General features: G+C 47.6%; 1 protein-coding gene across 1 annotated transcript in view; it reads right to left on the bottom strand.

Moving 5' to 3' along the window:
- The window catches only part of LOC121009530 (cytochrome P450 2A6-like), a 32,310-nt gene extending 31,225 nt beyond the window's left edge, over positions 1–1,085 (bottom strand). Inside the window, exon 1 of the mRNA XM_040442731.1 lies at positions 1,033–1,085. The gene's annotated coding sequence lies outside the window, so the exon portion shown is untranslated. The remainder of the gene's footprint in view (positions 1–1,032) is intronic.
- Positions 1,086–17,337: the final 16,252 nt, after the last annotated feature.

A 17,337-nucleotide genomic window follows, 5' to 3' on the forward strand; every position in this document is an offset into this window, starting at 1 on the left:
ATCAAATATTGATTGAGGCCTGCGAGATACCTGCTTCCACAGAATACTGATTAAGGGGTTTGAAATACCTGCTTCCACAAAATATTGATTGAGGCCTGCGATATACCGGCTTCCACAAAATACCGATTAAGGGGTTTGATATAATTATTTCCACCAAATATTGATTGAGGCCTGCGATATACCTGCTTCTACAAAATCCTGATTAAGGGGATTGATATACCTGCTTTCACAAAATACTGATTGAGGGCTGTGATATACCTGCTTCCACAAAATACTGATTAAGGGGATTGATATACCTGCTTCCACCAAATATTGATTGAGGCCTGCGAGATACCTGCTTCCACAAAATAATGATTGAGGGGATTGATATACCTGCTTCCACAAAATACTGATTAAAGGGATTGATATACCTGCTTCCACCAAATATTGATTGAGGCCTGCGAGATACCTGCTTCCACAAAATACTGATTAAGGGGTTCGATATACTTGCCTCCACAATATATTGATTGAGGCCTGCGATATACCTGCTTCCACAAAATACTGATTGAGGGCTCCCCTGATTTCACAAATTATTGATTAAGGGGATTGGTATAACTGCTTCCACAAAATACAGATTGAGGGCGGCGATATACCTGTTTCCACAAAATACTGATTAAGGGGATTGATATACCTGCTTCCACCAAATATTGATTGAGGCCTGCGAGATACCTGCTTCCACAAATACTGCTCTTCTCTAGGGACTTAGGCACAGGGTAATTTTTAAAATGACAGGCAGAGCAAGAGGCAGGCCGTTCCACAGGGGTGTTAGGGGTTGGGCAGGTGCACCAAGTGGGAAGTTGGAGAAGGCGCGTGCGATTACCTCAAAGGACGCACCAGTGTTGGTTGAGTGGCTCATTCAGCCTTTCGCTTCTGCACCCTCCTCATCCTCTGTATCTGCTTACTCTCTGCTATGTGCACCCCTAAAGACAACACCACCATAGCCCCTCCACTCGAGTCAGAGGAATTATTTTTTCATCCATTCCCAGACCTTACCGATGCGCAGCCAATCTTGACATCAGATGAGGAAGAGGAGGTAGCAACGGCCGCCACCCAGCGGTCTGATGACAGTACCCGGATCAGCCCAAGGAGGGAGGTCCCCACTGTTGCTGCCTACTCCGAGATCTCAAATGTCGGTGGTGGTGAAGGTGAAGATGATGATGTGTCGATGGAAGTCACGTGGGTGCCCACAAGAGAGAAAAGGGAAGGGAAGTTCAGAGGGAGAGACAGAGCAGCAGATAAGGAGGAGAAGCAGGCAGAGCTCGCAGGGCACAGGAGGCAAAAAGACTGCAAATGTATCTGTCCTAGTGAAAGTGTGTTTTTCTCAAATATGCACAAATGCTGCCTGCCCTGACCTTGGCCTGTGTCCTGACTATGCATATTGCCTGACTCCCCTGTGCCGTGCACCAGTGTCTCTAATTCCCATGGGTCATTTGCCAACTACACTTGGACTACTCCAGGAGATAGCGTCCTGGATTCCCTGCAGAGTTCGGCCAACCACTATCTCCACTTAGCAAAGCATGCATGTGTCCTGAATAGAAAGATGAGAGAAATCCACAGTTCTCCTTTGGAGAGCAAAATTATCAGGCAGGTTGAAATCATATTCATACCTGCCATCTGAAGAGCGTTAGGGGCCTTCATACACATTACATGTCAGCCGATTGTGCCAAAATCAGCTGGTTCAGCCAACGTTTTTCTAATGTGCATGGCCAGCTATTTTCTAAACCTTTCGTTATTGGAGTGTAATGTAGAAATTACAGAACAGGATGCCAGATTAGACTGCATGTTATTATCTGCTATTACTGCTGTTTCCTCTTCCCACCCCATCCTTTTATTCCATGTTGTGCTTTGTATGTACAGAGAAACATAACTGTAGGTATAAGGAATTCACAAGACAATGTTAGGAAATAGATTCAATCAGCTTTAACTTGTATTATGGTATGACAGGATGCATCAGAAAGATAGCACGATTACTTATACAGTTGCAAGAAAAAGTATGTGAACCCTTTTGTAATGATATGGATTTCTGCACAAATTGGTCATAAAATGTGATCTGATCTTCATCTAAGTCACAATAGACAATCACAGTCTAAAACTAATAACACACAAAGAATTAAAAGTTACCATGTTTTTATTGAACACACCATGTAAACATTCACAGTGCAGGTGGAGAAAGTATGTGAACCCCTAGACTAATGACATCTCCAAGAGCTAATTGGAGTGAGGTGTCAGCCAACTGAAGTCCAATCAATAAGATGAGATTGGAGGTGTTGGTCACAGCTGCCCTCCCCTATAAAAAACATAAACCAGTTCTGGGTTTGCTTTTCACAGGAAACATTGCCTGATGTGAATGATGCCTCGCACAAAAAAGATCTCAGAAGATCTACGATTAAGAATTGTTGACTTGCATAAAGCTGGAAAGGGTTATAAAAGTATCTCCAAAAGCCTTGCTGTTCATCAGTCCACGGTAAGACAAACTGTCTATAAATGGAGAAAGTTCAGCACTGCCGCTACTCTCCCTAGGAGTGGCCATCCTGTAAAGATGACTGCAAGAGCACAGCACAGACTGCTCAATGAGGTGAAGAAGAATCCTAGAGTGTCAGCTAAAGACTTACAAAAGTCTCTGGCATATGCTAACATCCCTGTTAGCGAATCTACGATACGTAAAACACTAAACAAGAATGGATTTCATGGGAGGATACCACAGAGGAAGCCACTGCTGTACAAAAAAACATTGCTGCACGTTTACAGTTTGCACAAGAGCACTTGGATGTTCCACAGCAGTACTGGCAAAATATTCTGTGGACAGATGAAACCAAAGTTGAGTTGTTTGGAAGAAACACACAACACTATGTGTGGAGAAAAAGAAGCACAGCACACCAACATAAAAACCTCATCCCAACTGTGAAGTATAGTGGTGGGGGCATCATGGTTTGGGGCTGCTTTGCTGCGTCATGGCCTGGACGGATTGCTAATATCAAAGGAAAAATGAATTCCCAAGTTTATCAAGACATTTTGCAGGAGAACTTAAGGCCATCTGTCCACCAGCTGAAGCTCAACAGAAGATGGGTGCTGCAACAGGACAACGACCCAAAGCATAGAAGTAAATCAACAACAGAATGGCTTAAACAGAAGAAAATACGCCTTCTGGAGTGGCCCAATTAGAGTCCTGACCTCAACCCGATTGAGATGCTGTGGCATGACCTCAAGAAAGCGTTTCACACCAGACATCCCAAGAATATTGTTGAACTGAAACAGTTCTGTAAAGAGGAATGGTCAAGAATTACTCCTGACCGTTGTGCACATCTGATCTGCAACTACAGGAAACGTTTGGTTGAAGGTATTGCTGCCAAAGGAGGTTCAACCAGTTATTAAATCCAAGGGTTCACATACTTTTTCCATCTGCACTGTGAATGTTTCCATGGTGTGTTCAATAAAAACATGGTAACATTTAATTATTTGTGTGTTATTAGTTTAAGCAGACTGTGATTGTCTATTGTTGTGACTTAGATGAAGATCAGATCCCATTTTATGACCAATTTGTGCAGAAATCCATATCATTCCAAAGGGTTCACATGCTTTTTCCTGCAACTGTATGTGCAGTAATAAAGGATTACTTTGGGCCACAGAAGCTTGCCTTTTACCAGATGAACGCGGCAATGGCGCGGTGGAAGGTGAAGTGGAGGACAAATGGGAGGAGGGAGGAGAAGAAGAAGAGGCAGGACGTTAAGCGCCGGAAGTGTAGTTTTGTGGGTTTTGACGGCGTTGCTCCCACCGCTATAGGAGGCCAGGTGAGTGTTGGGCTTACCGCGACTTATGCGATGACAGCACAGGCTGCAGATGGCAACACTATTGTCAGCAACTGACCCTATCTGCTGCTCTGTCTCTCCCTCTTAACTCCCTTCCTATTCCTCTCTTGTGGGCACCCACGTGACATCCATCGACACGTCATAATCATCACCTTCATCACCACTGACATTAGAGATATCGGAGTAGGCAGCAACAGCGGGGACCTCCGTCCTTGGGCTGATCTGGGTACTGTCGTCAGACCGCTGGGTGGTGGCCGTTGCTACCTCCTCTTCCTGATCCGATGCCAAGAATGGCTGCGCACCGGTAAGGTCTGGGAATGGATGGAAAATAATTCCTCTGACTCGAGTGGAGGGGCGATGGTGGTGGTGGTGGTGTATTTGGGGGTGCACACAGCAGAGAGTTAGGAGGGTGCAGATACAGAGGATGAGGAGGGTGCAGAAGCGGAAGGCTGAGTGAGCCAATTAACCAACTCTGGTGCGTCCTTTGAAATAATCGCACGCACCTTCTCTTACTTCCCACTCCGGACTGGTGCACATGCCAGACCCCTACCACCCCTGCGGAATGGTCTGCCTCTTCCTCTGCCTGTCATTTTTAAAATGACCCTGTGACAAATTTCCTAAAGAAAAGCAGTATTTGTGGAAGCAGGTATATTACAGGACTCAATGAATATTTGGTGGAAGCCGGTGTATTGCAGGCCCTGAATCCATATTTGGTGGAATCTGGTATATCAATCCCCTCTATCAGTATTTTGTGGAAATAGGTATAAAGAACCCCCTAATGAGTATTTGCTGGAAGCTGGTATATCAAACCCCTTAATCAATATTTGTGAGAAGCTGGTGTATCGCAGGTCTTAATCAATATTTGGTGGAAGCCGGTATATCAATCCCCTCTATCAGTATTTTGTGGAAACAGGTATATAGAACCCCTTAATGATTATTTGCTGGAAGCATGTATATCAAACCCCTTAATCAATATTTGGTGGAAGCTGGTGTATCGCAGTCCTCAATCAATATTTGTTGGAAGCCGGTATATCTATCCTCTCTATCAGTATCTTGTGGAAACAGGTGTATTACACCCCTGAATGAATATTTTGTGGAAGCCGGAAGCCCTCAATCAGTTTTTTTTGGGGGGGGAAGGCCAAAAGGTATATCACACCAGTTGCAATTAGTTATTCAAATTGCGTTGGTCCCTCTATCTACATGCAGTATCGCAGCAGAACCGCACACAACTGCTGCACAATACAAATGCACTATAGTACACTTTCTATGTTAGATAGTATATTATATCACATCCGTCAGTATGTCACACCTATCAATAGCACACCTATAGCAGTTCTTAAAAGAACTTTTGTGGCCCTATTAGCTAGCGTTTAGTGTCACTAATAGAGTTGAGCGAAGACCTGGATGTTCGGGTTCGAGAAGTTCGGCCGAACTTCCCGGAAATGTTGGGTTCGGCATCCGAACCCGACCCGAACTTCGTCCCGAACCCGAACCCCATTGAAGTCAATGGGGACCCGAACTTTTCGGCACTAAAAGGCTGTAAAACAGCCCAGGAAAGAGCTAGAGGGCTGCAAAAGGCAGCAACATGTAGGTAAATCCCTGCAAACAAATGTGGATAGGGAAATGAATTAAAATAAAAAATAAAATAAAAAAATTAACAATATCAATTGGGACAGAGGTCCCATAGCAGAGAATCTGGCTTCACGTCAGCAGAGAATCAGTCTCTTCATGCCATAGCAGAGAATCTGGCTTCATGTCAGCAGAGAATCAGTCTTCATATCATAGCAGAGAATCAGGCTTCACGTCACCCACCACTGGAAGAGGCCACTGTCACACATGTAGGCCCTGGTACCCAGACAGAGGAGAGAGGTCCCGTAACAGAGAATCTGGCTTCATGTCAGCACAGAATCAGTCTTCATGTCATAGCAGAGAATCAGGCTTCACGTCACCCACCACTGGAACAGGCCACTGTCACATATTTAGGCCCTGGCACCCAGACAGAGGAGAGAGGTCCTGTAACAGAGAATCTGGCTTCATGTCATAGCAGAGAATCAGGCTTCACGTCACCCACCACTGGAACAGGCCACTGTCACACATTTAGGCCCTGGCACCCAGACAGAGGAGAGGGGTCCCGTAACAGAGAAACTGGCTTCATGTCAGCACAGAATCAGTCTTCATGTCATAGCAGAGAATCAGGCTTCACGTCACCCACCACGGGAAGAGGCCACTGTCACACATTTAGGCCCTGGCACCCAGGACAGAGGAGAGAGGTCCCGTAACAAAGAATCTGGCTTCATGTCAGCACAGAATCAGTCTTCATGTCATAGCAGAGAATCAGGCTTCACGTCACCCACCACTGGAAGAGGCCACTGTCACACATGTAGGTCCTGGCACCCAGACAGAGGAGAGAGGTCCCGTAACAGAGAATCTGGCTTCATGTCAGCACAGAATCAGTCTTCATGTCATAGCAGAGAATCAGGCTTCACGTCACCCACCACTGGAACAGGCCACTGTCAATATTTAGGCCCTGGCACCCAGACAGAGGAGAGAGGTCCGTAACAGAGAATCTGGCTTCATGTCAGCACAGAATCAGTCTTCATGTCATAGCAGAGAATCAGGCTTCACGTCACCCACCACTGGAACAGGCCACTGTCACATATTTAGGCCCAGGCACCCAGGCAGAGGAGAGAGGTCCCGTAACAGATAATCTGGCTTCATGTCAGCACAGAATCAGTCTTCATGTCATAGCAGAGAATCAGGCTTCACGTCACCCACCACTGGAACAGGCCACTCTCACACATTTAGGCCCTGGCACCCAGACAGAGGAGAGAGGTCCCGTAACAAAGAATCTGGCTTCATGTCAGCACAGAATCAGTCTTCATGTCATAGCAAAGAATCAGGCTTCACGTCACCCACCACTGGAAAGGCCACTGTCACATATTTAGGCCCTGGCACCCAGACAGAGGAGAGAGGTCCGTAACAGAGAATCTGGCTTCATGTCAGCACAGAATCAGTCTTCATGTCATAGCAGAGAATCAGGCTTCACGTCACCCACCACTGGAACAGGCCACTGTCACATATTTAGGCCCAGGCACCCAGGCAGAGGAGAGAGGTCCCGTAACAGAGAATCTGGCTTCATGTCAGCAAGAGAATCAGTCTTCATGTCATAGCAGAGAATCAGGCTTCACGACACCCACCACTGGAAGAGGCCACTGTCACATATTTAGGCCCCCGGCACCCAGACAGAGGAGAGAGGTCCCGTAACAGAGAATCTGGCTTCATGTCAGCACAGAATCAGTCTCTTCATGTCATAGCAGAGAATCAGGCTTCACGTCACCCACCACTGGAACAGGCCACTGTCACATATTTAGGCCCAGGCACCCAGGCAGAGGAGAGAGGTCCCGTAACAGAGAATCTGGCTTCATGTCAGCACAGAATCAGTCTTCATGTTATAGCAGAGAATCAGGCTTCACGTCACCCACCACTGGAACAGGGCCACTGTCACATATTTAGGCCCCGGCACCCAGACAGAGGAGAGGTTCATTCAACTTTGGGTTGCCCCGCAATATAATGTAAAATGAAAATAAAAAATAGGATTGAATGAGGAAGTGCCCTGGAGTACAATAATATATTGTTAAGGGGAGGTAGGTAATGTCTAATCTGCACAAGGATGGACAGGTCCTGTGGGATCCATGCCTGGTTCATTTTTATGAACGTCAGCTTGTCCACATTGGCTGTAGACAGGCGGCTGCGTTTGTCTGTATTGACGCCCCCTGCCGTGCTAAATACACGTTCAGACAAAACGCTGGCCGCCGGGCAGGCCAGCACCTCCAAGGCATAAAAGGCTAGCTCTGGCCACGTGGACAATTTGGAGACCAGAAGTTGAATGGGGCCGAACCATCAGTCAGTACGTGGAGGGGTGTGCACAGGTATGTTCCACCATGTTAGTGAACTGTTGCCGCCTGCTAACACGATCCGTATCAGGTGGTGGTGCAGTTAGCTGTGGCGTGGTGACAAAACTTTTCCACATCTCTGCCATGCTAACCCTGCCTCAGAGGAGCTGGCCAAGACACAGCTGCGTTGGCGACCTCTTGCTCCTCCTCTGCCTTCGCCTTGGGCTTCCACTGGTTCCCCTGTGACATTTGGGAATGCTCTCAGTAGCGGTCTACCAACGTGCGCTTGTACTCGCGCATCTTCCTATCACGCTCCAGTGTAGGAAGTAAGGTGGGCACATTGTCTTTGTACCGGGGATCCAGCAGGGTGGCAACCAGTAGTCCGCACACGTTAAAATGTGGGCAACTCTGCTGTCGTTGCGCAGGCACTGCAGCATGTAGTCGCTCATGTGTGCCAGGCTGCCCAGAGGTAAGGACAAGCTGTCCTCTGTGGGAGGCGTATCGTCATCGTCCTGTGTTTCCCCCCTGCCACGCACCAGTGATGGGCCCCGAGCTGCTTTGGGTGCCACCCCGCTGTGAACATGCTTCTTTCTCATCCTCCTCCACCTCCTCCTCATCCTCGTCCTCCTCGTCCTCCAGTAGTGGGCCCTGTCTGGCCACATTTGTACCTGGCCTCTGTGTTGCAAAAAAAACTCCCTCTGAGTCACTTCGAAGAGACTGGCCTGAAAGTGCTAAAATGACCCCTCTTCCTCCTCTTCCTCCTGGGCACCTCCTCTTCCATCATGCCCCTAAGTGTTTTCTCAAGGAGACATAGAAGTGGTATTGTAACGTGATAAACGGCGTCATCGCCACTGGCCATGTTGGTGGAGTACTCGAAACAGCGCAAACAGGGCACACAGGTCTCGCATGGAGGCCCCAGTCATTGGGGGTGAAGTGGTGCTGTTCCGCAGTGCGACTGACCGTGCGTGGCTGCAGCTGAACTCCACTATGGCCTGCTGCTGCTCGCCAGTCTGTCCAGCATGTGCAAGGTGGAGTTCCACCTTGTGGGCACGTCGCATATGAGGCGGTGACTGGGAAGGCCGAAGTTACGCTGTAGCACAGACAGGCGAAGCAGCGGCAGGGTGTGAACGCCGGGAAGCGCGAACAGACGGCCGCACTTTATGCAGCAGCTCTGACATGTCGGGGTAGTTGCGAATGAACTTCTGCACCACCAAATTCAGCACATGCGCAGGCAAGGGATGTGTGTCAAATCGGCTAGTCCCAGAGCTGCAACGAGATTTCGCCCATTATCGCACACCCACCAGGCCGGGCTTGAGGCCTCACCGGCAGCAACCACTCGACGGTCTGTTGTTCTATACCCCGCCACAACTCCTGTGCGGTGTGGGGCCTGTCTCCCAAACATATGAGTTTCAGAACGGCTGCTGACGTTTACCCCGGGCTGTGCTGAAGTTGGTGGTGAAGGTGTGTGGCTGACTGGATGAGCAGGTGGAAGAAGAGGAGGAGGAAGCTGAGTAGGAGGAGGAGGAGACAGAGGCAAAAAATGTTGCCCTGCGATCCTTGGCGACGGAAGGACGTGCGCCAAAAGCTCTCCGCCTGGGGCCAGCCACCACTACATTTACCCAGTGTGCTGTTAGGGAGATATAGCGTCCCTGGCCGTGCTTACTGGTCCACGTATCTGTGGTTAGGTGGACCTTGCCACAGATGGCGTTGCGCAGTGCACACTTGATTTTATCGGACACTTGGTTGTGCAGGGAAGGCACGGCTCTCTTGGAGAAGTAGTGGCGGCTGGGAACAACATACTGTGGGACAGCAAGCGACATGAGCTGTTTGAAGCTGTCTGTGTCCACCAGCCTAAATGACAGCATTTATAGGCCAGTAGTTTAGAAATGCTGGCATTCAGGGCCAGGGATCGAGGGTGGCTATGTGGGAATTATACGCTTTCTCTCAAATGTTTGTGAGATGGAGAGCTGAACGCTGCCGTGTGACATGGTTGAGATGCTTGGTGACGCAGGTGGTGGTGTTGGTGGTACATCCCATGTTTGCTGGGCGGCAGGTGCCAACGTTCCTCCAGAGGGGAGGAGAGGCCGAGGCTGCAGCAGCAGAAGAGGCCAAGGCGGCAGCAGCAGAAGAGGTAGCAGGGGGAGCCTGAGTGAATTCCTTGTTTTTTAGGTGTTTACTCACTGCAGTTCAGGCTTGATGGCACAGCGTGCAAACCACTCGGGTCTTGTCGTCAGCACATTGTTTGAAGAAGTGCCATGCCCAGGGAACTCCTTGAAGCTGCCTTTGGGGTGTGCTCGGTCCCAGATGGCGAGCGGTCAGTAGCAGACGGAGTCTCTTGGCGGCAGGGTGTTCTGATTTTGCCACTGCTCCCTCTTTTGCTACGCTGTTGGCTCGGTCTCACCACTGCCTCTTCCTCCGAACTCTGAATGTCAGGTGCACGACCTTCATTCCTTGTGGGGTCTAGGACCTCATCGTCCCCTGCATCGTCTTCCACCCAGTCTTGATCCCTGACCTCCTGTTCAGTCTGCTCACTGCAGAAAGACGCAGCAGTTGGCACCTCTGTTTCGTCATCATCAGAGACGTGCTGAGGTGGTATTCCCATGACCTCATCATCAGGAAACATAAGTGGTTGTGGGTTAGTGCATTCTATCTCTTCCACCCCTGGGGAAGGGCTAGGTGGATGCCCTTGGGAAACCCTGGCAGCAGAGTCTTCAAACAGCATAAGAGACTGCTGCATAACTTGAGGCTCAGACAGTTTTCCCTGATATGCATGGGGGTGATGTGACAGACTGTTGGGCTTGGTTTCATGCGCCCATCTGTGCGCTTTCTGCAGAAGACTGGGTGGGAGATAATGTGAACGTGCTGGATGCACTGTCGGCCACCCAATTTGACTAATGCCTGTACCTGCTCAGGCTTTACCATACTTAGAACGGCATTGGGCCCCACAAAAAATCCCTGTAATTCTGGCGGCTACTGGGACCTGAGGTAGTTGGTACACTAGGACGTGTGGCTGTGGCAGAACGGCCACGTCCTCTCCCAGCACAGAGGGTCACTAACACCACACGACCATGTCACGTCCGACGTCCTTTACTAGATGTTTTCCTCATTGTTCCCGTTCACCACAATTTTGAAAATGCTCAAATTTGGAATAGTTTTTTTTAACCCCATAACAAAAACTGTGCTTTACGGTCACTACAAATAATTTGACCAGCTAAACAGTATGATTTGGAGGAATAGCCATATTCTGGCTATTTTTTAGTCGCTGTGTGACAGGTAAACCTATAATCACAGAATTAGACTTGTATCTGCACTGTAGCTGTGTGTGTTAAGTTTTTCAGAATGACACATCAGCACCTTGAATCTAATATCCCTTTTGGGATAGATTTAAAGTAGGCCTGATTATAGCAGAACTCTAATTTTGACAATGGCACAATTTGGGATACTTTTCAACCCAGACAAAAACTGTGCTTTTACGGTCATACAACTAACTTGTCCAGCTAAAACAGTACTGATTTGGAGGAATATAAATGTCAGGGCTATTTTTTAGGCGCTGGGTGACAGGTATACCTTTAATCACAGAATTAGACTTGTATCTGCACTGTAGCGTGTGTGTTAGGTTTTTCAGAATGACACTATCAGCACCTTGAATCTAATATACCCTTTTTGGGATAGATTTAAAGTAGGCCTGATATAGCAGAAACTACTAATTTAGAAAATGGCAAATTTGGGAATACTTTTTCAACCCAGAAAAAAAACTGTGCTTTTACGGTCACTACAAATAACTTGACCAGCTAAAACAGTACTGATTTGGAGGAATATAAATTTCAGGTCTATTTTTTAGGCGCTGGGTGACAGGCTCAAGTTGCCCCTGATGTAGTATATGGCCAAAAAATAACCACACTATTGATGGTTAAATGCACTTGGGTGACACAGGCTCAGCCTGCACCTGATGTAGTATATGGCCAAAAAATAACCACACTGTTGATGGTTAAATGCACTTGGGTGACACAGGCTCAACCTGCACCTGATGTAGTATATGGCCAAAAAATAACCACACTGTTGATGGTTAAATGCACTTGGGTGACACATGCTCAGCCTGCAGCTGATCTAGGATATAGCAAAAAATAACCACACTATTGATGGTTAAATGCACTTGGTGGTAGCTTGTGCTGGTCGCACCACAAGCCACAAAATGGCCGCCGATCACCCCAGAAAAAAGTGATATAAAAACGCTCTGGGCAGCCTAAAAAAAGTGAGCAATTCAATATCAGCACTTCAATGATCCACAGCTGGAGATCGATCACTGAATTAAGTCTTTTGGAGGAGTTAATCTGCCTAATCTCGCCCTAACGTCGCAGCAGCAACCTCTCCCTATGCTTGAATCAGCAGAGTGACGTGCAGCGCTACGTGACCCAAGCTTATATAGAGGCTGGGTCACATGCTGCACTGGCCAATCACAGCCATGCCAATAGTAGGCAAGGCTGTGATGGCCTCTTGGGGCAAGTAGTATGACGCTTGTTGATTGGCTGCTTTGCAGCCTTTCAAAAAGCGCCAAGAAAGCGCCGAACACCGAACCCGAACCCAGACTTTTACGAAAATTTTCGGGTCCGTGTCACGGACACCCCAAAATTCGGTACGAACCCGAACTATACAGTTCGGGTTCGCTCATCCCTACTCACTAACAGTCTGTCCCTGCTCCAAACATCAACCTCTCCCTATACTGGCAAAAGACAGAATGTAAAATGGCTGCCAGATCGGGTTTATTTTTAGGGTAGGGGTTGTGTCTATGTGCTGAAACGTCTCAATTTGCTGTCTTGTCCCACCTGATGTTTGTGTCATGGGTCAAAGTTCGGCGCTATGCAAAATAATATGGCGCATGCAAACGTTTGCATGTTCTGCGAATCGCGAACGAGCAAAGTTTGTCGCAAAACGACCGTTGGACGAACCGCAAGGCCATCTCTAGTGGTGAGATGGTAAACAGAGTAGAGAAGGCAGCACTTGTACAAAAAAAAAAAGCAGACAACTCCTTTAAAGATCAAAAAGTTCTTGGAAATCATTACATACAGCCCTACAGATCATACAGTGTAATACACCACCACATACAGTATGTACCTCTTACATCCAGTGACGTCTCCTCTGATGTAGATATTCTCTTTCCTCATCTTCTCCATTCAGACCAGACCACCATGATGATTTCTTTCAGCCATCCCTTCTCTCTGCAAAATTTGACAGACCTTCATCTTAGTTTCCTACTTTTCCATCCCCCTCCCACCTTCTGAACACCCATCCTACCACCCCTAATATTGTGCTCACTGTGCTCCCCAATACAATACTACAGAAACAGTTCCCCTGAAAATACTTGTAACACACAGCTAATGCGCCAGTACAAAAAATATTCCCTTACCTTTCAGATGAGACCCCCATATCAAATCTCAGATGAGACCCCCATCTCAGACCAGACCTTTAGACATCTATGTCAGACCCATATCAGACCTCAGATCAGACCACCATTAGACCTCCATGTCAGAAACCCCCAATCTCAGAACAAACCCCCCATGTATCAGACCTTAGATCAGACCCCCATCAGACCTCTCATACCCCCATATCAGACCTCAGACCAGACCCCCATACCCCTATATCAGACCCCATTAGACTTCCAGTGCCCCATATTAGACCTCAGACCAGACCTCCAGACCCCCATACCCCTATATCAGACCCTCATTAGACTACCAGACCCCCATATCAGACCTCAGACCAGACCTCAAGACCCCTATTAGACCTCCAGAACCCCTTATCAGACCCTCATTAGATTTCCAGACATCCATTAGACCTTCATACCCCCATATCAGACCCCCATTAGACCTCCAGAACCCCATATCAAACCCCATTAGACCCCATATCAGACCCCCATTAGACTTACAGACCCCCAATTGGACCCCCATTTCAGACCTCAGATCCCCATATCAGACCTCCAGACCCCAATCAGATCTTCAGACCCCGAAATCAGACCTCCAGACCCCTCATATAAGACTATAAGACTGCCCCATATCATACCTCCAGACCCCCAATATCAGACCTTAGATCCCCAATTAGACCTCCAGACCCCCGATATCAGGGTTCAGACTATCATACCGCCATATCAGACCTCATACCCCCATCAAACTTTTAGACCCCCCATATCAGGCGTCAGACCACCAATCAGACCTCCAGACCCCCCATATCAGGCCTCAGACCATAAGACCCCATATCAGACCTCAGACCCACAATTAGACCTCCAGACCCCCAATCAGACCTCCAGAACCCCCCATATCAGGCGTCAGACCTCCAATCAGACCTCCAGACACCCCATATAAGGCCTCAGCCCTCCATACCCCTATATCAGACCTCAGACCCCCAATCAAACCTCCAGACCCCCCATATCAGACCACAGACCAGACCTCCAGACCCCTATATCAGATCCCATTAGACTTCCAGAGCCCCATATCAGACCTCATACTAGACCTCCAGACCCCCAGACCCCTATATCAGACCCCCATTAGACCTCCAGACCCCCATATCAGACGTCAGACCAGACCTCCAGATCCCATACCCCTATATCAGACCCCCATTAGACTTTGAGACCCCCATATCAGACCTCAGACCAGACCTCCAGACCCCCATTAAACCTCCAGAGCCCTATATCAGACCCACATTAGATTTCCAAACCCCCATTAGACCTCCAGACCCCCATATCAGACCCCCATTAGACTTACAGACCCCATATCAGGCATAAGAACATTATACCCCCCATATCATACCTCAGACCACCCATCAGACCTCCAGACCCCCCATATCAGGCCTCAGACCATAAGAACCCCCATATCCAAACTCAGACCCCCAATTAGACCTCCAGACCCCCCTCCCCCATATCAGGCCTCAGACTCCCAATCAGAACTCCGGACCCCCAATCAGGCGTCAGACCCCCGATCAGACCTTCAGACCCCCAATATCAGACCTCAGACCCCCAATCAGACCTCAGATCAGACTTACAAATAAATAAATAAACTTTCCTCTCCTGCTCTGCTGCTCCTCTGCAAGTCAGGCGGTCTCCCATTCTCTTATCTTCTCAGGACCCGCATTGTAGGCACTTGACCTCCTGCAGCATCAGTTCAGAGTGTGCTCTGTACTTGCAGGCAGGCAGCCAGGACACAGCAGCGCGGGCCCTGAGAAGAGTGAGCAGGAGGAGGGGTAAGTACAGCGCTCACAGCGCTTCTCTCCCCCTCCTCCTGCATACTAGTGAGTGCTTCTATAATGGAAGTGCCCACTAGTATTCCCTTTATAAGATGCACTGCATCATACAATGCGTGCAGAATTATTAGGCAAATGAGTATTTTGACCACATCATCCTCTTTATGCATATTGTCTTACTCCAAGCTGTATAGGCTCGAAAGCCTACTACCAATTAAGCATATTAGGTGATGTGCATCTCTGTAATGAGAAGGGGTGTGGTCTAATGACATCAACACCCTATATCAGGTGTGCGTAATTATTAGGCAACTTCCTTTTCTTTGGCAAAATGGGTCAAAAGAAGGACTTGACAGGCTCAGAAAAGTCAAAAATAGTGAGATATCTTGCAGAGGGATGCAGCACTCTTAAAATTGCAAAGCTTCTGAAGCGTGATCATCGAACAATCAAGCGTTTCATTCAAAATAGTCAACAGGGTCGCAAGAAGCGTGTGGAAAAACCAAGGCGCAAAATAACTGCCCATGAACTGAGAAAAGTCAAGCGTGCAGCTGCCAAGATGCCACTTGCCACCAGTTTGGCCATATTTCAGAGCTGCAACATCACTGGAGTGCCCAAAAGCACAAGGTGTGCAATACTCAGAGACATGGCCAAGGTAAGAAAGGCTGAAAGACGACCACCACTGAACAAGACACACAAGCTGAAACGTCAAGACTGGGCCAAGAAATATCTCAAGACTGATTTTTCTAAGGTTTTATGGACTGATGAAATGAGAGTGAGTCTTGATGGGCCAGATGGATGGGCCCGTGGCTGGATTGGTAAAGGGCAGAGAGCTCCAGTCCGACTCAGACACCAGCAAGGTGGAGGTGGCGTACTGGTTTGGGCTGGTATCATGAAAGATGAGCTTGTGGGGCCTTTTCGGGTTGAGGATGGAGTCAAGCTCAACTCCCAGTCCTACTGTCAGTTTCTGGAAGACACCTTCTTCAAGCAGTGGTACAGGAAGAAGTCTGCATCCTTCAAGAAAAACATGATTTTCATGCAGGACAATGCTCTATCACACGCGTCCAAGTACTCCACAGCGTGGCTGGCAAGAAAGGGTATAAAAGAAGAAAATCTAATGACATGGCCTCCTTGTTCACCTGATCTGAACCCCATTGAGAACCTGTGGTCCATCATCAAATGTGAGATTTACAAGGAGGGAAAACAGTACACCTCTCTGAACAGTGTCTGGGAGGCTGTGGTTGCTGCTGCACGCAATGTTGATGGTGAACAGATCAAAACACTGACAGAATCCATGGATGGCAGGCTTTTGAGTGTCCTTGCAAAGAAAGGTGGCTATATTGGTCACTGATTTGTTTTTGTTTTGTTTTTGAATGTCAGAAATGTATATTTGTGAATGTTGAGATGTTATATTGGTTTCACTGGTAAAAATAAATAATTGAAATGGGTATATATTTGTTTTTGTTAAGTTGCCTAATAATTATGTACAGTAATAGTCACCTGCACATACAGATATCCCCCTAAAATAGCTAAAACTAAAAACAAACTAAAAACTAATTCCAAAAATATTCAGCTTTGATATTAATGAGTTTTTTGGGTTCATTGAGAACATGGTTGTTGTTCAATAATAAAATTAATCCTCAAAAATACAACTTGCCTAATAATTCTGCACTCCCTGTATAAAGGGAAAAATCCAGAACCACTGGCAAGGGGGGCATCGGCCACAGGCTGTGCCCATGCCGCCCTTCAAGGTCAGCACAAAATGCTGCCTGAGGTGAGATTCTCATCTCACCTCATGGCAAAAGCGAGGCTGAGTACAGTATATAATAATATTTTATGTGACTACAGTATACAGTGATTAGAGATTAGCGAATTTATGAAAAGTTTGATTTGGCTAATTCGGCGAATAAAAAAAAAAAAAAATTCTTCATGATGAATAACCTCGTCACAAAGCGAATTTTTTTGTAAGTAGCAGGTGCAATGACAGGGGAAAAGCGATAGCGCCACCCCCCATCATTGTACCCCTCAGATGCTGCATTCATACATAATCGTGGCATCTGAGTGTAAAAATGGTGAAATTAACATACATCTTATTTCTTATCAAACTTACCGCCTCCATTTGCTCGCGACGGTCCGACTACCGCCATCTTGCTTGAAGATCTAGAGCGAAATCTTGCGCGTTGCGAGATTACGTCATCATGCCGACCGGCGTGGTGACGTCATACGTCACCACGCATGGGATTTCGGCCAAGATCTTCAATCAAGATGGAGGCTGGCAGGCCCGTCGCGACAAATGGAGGCGGTAAGTATGATTTTTTTTTTTTCATTTTTTACACTATTTCAGGTTAAATCGATTCACTGACACGAAGCGCGAGGAA

The sequence above is a fragment of the Bufo bufo genome, chromosome 8 (assembly GCF_905171765.1).
Source record: "Bufo bufo chromosome 8, aBufBuf1.1, whole genome shotgun sequence".
NCBI lineage: Eukaryota > Metazoa > Chordata > Amphibia > Anura > Bufonidae > Bufo > Bufo bufo.